The sequence below is a fragment of the Nicotiana attenuata genome, unplaced genomic scaffold (assembly GCF_001879085.1).
Source record: "Nicotiana attenuata strain UT unplaced genomic scaffold, NIATTr2, whole genome shotgun sequence".
Lineage (NCBI taxonomy): Eukaryota > Viridiplantae > Streptophyta > Magnoliopsida > Solanales > Solanaceae > Nicotiana > Nicotiana attenuata.
This window is the reverse complement of record NW_017673562.1, coordinates 25,093-26,340: the sequence shown is the minus strand read 5'-3', so window position 1 is coordinate 26,340 and position 1,248 is coordinate 25,093.

Here is a 1,248-nt window from a genome sequence, read left to right as displayed (position 1 = left end):
ACTTTACTGTTTTGATTTGCCTATTTAATTTGAAAGCATGCCTACGTTTCGACACAGTTATTCTATTTTATCTACCGGTTAAGTTCGTCACTACCTTTCGGTCCAAAGTTTGGACTCGTTACATACTGAGTTGGATGTACTCACGTTACTCCCTGCACCTCGTGTGCAGATCCAGGCGCTTCTGATCACGGCGATGGTTGTTGATCGAGGCTTCAGAGTTCGGAGACTATCAAGGTAGCTGCACGGCGTCGCAGGCCTTGACTCTCCTTCTTTGTCATTAGTTATATTTTCAATTATTTCTCTAGACACTGTAGTGGACTGTATTCTGATTTAGACGCTCATGTACTCAGTGACACCCCGGTTTTGGGTTGGATTGTATCGTATTTTGGGATATATTCTGTTTTCAAAAAGGTTTCTTTAATGTAAACTGCTTCCGTCTTTAATTTCAAAGTTATTTTGCTGTGATGAGTTGTAAGTAGAGGATGGCCTAGTTCCACGATAGGCGCCATCACGACGGTTGATATTGGGTCGTGACACTTATTCTTTAATTTGTACAATATCATGTATCACAGTAAACTAGAAGTTTACTACTACAAAAGCAGTGACAGTAAACCAGAAGTTTTACTGAGGCAAAAGTAGCTACAGTAAACCAGAAATTTATTGATACAAAAGTAGCCATATTAAATCAGAAGTTTACTGATACAACAGTCTATGCCATAGTAAACCAGAAGTTTACTAAAAGATAGCACATGCCATGATAAACTTGAAGTTTTCATTTGCCATCTGATTTAAATATGATGAGCTAATTGAGAATTCAGATCAGCGTATATTGAAGAACTAGAAGATTCTTCAAGAATTCTCTTGTGTTGTTTGTTCTCATATTATCCAGCTAAAGTTGGGATTTAGACCCCTGAATTCTGGAATATATAAAAAGTGAATATGGGCACATTCACCTATCATGTGGACCACTTATATATGCATATACGAGATGTTACATGTGTGTTTATTGTCAACCTACAGCTTGACATTTAAAATTGCTTTTCTTAATTAAGAGCAACATTTTTCAGATTATCAAATCAAGATAGTTCATCTTAATAATGCTGGTTTATATCTAAGCTAGTTTAGCATTGAATACCTTCTACTAATATCTAAATTATTGCTTATGAGAACAAAGCTTCGTGTGTTAGTCTATGATTTTCTAAAATGCAAACAACAACACTTGTATGCATTGGACCAACAAGATATTAT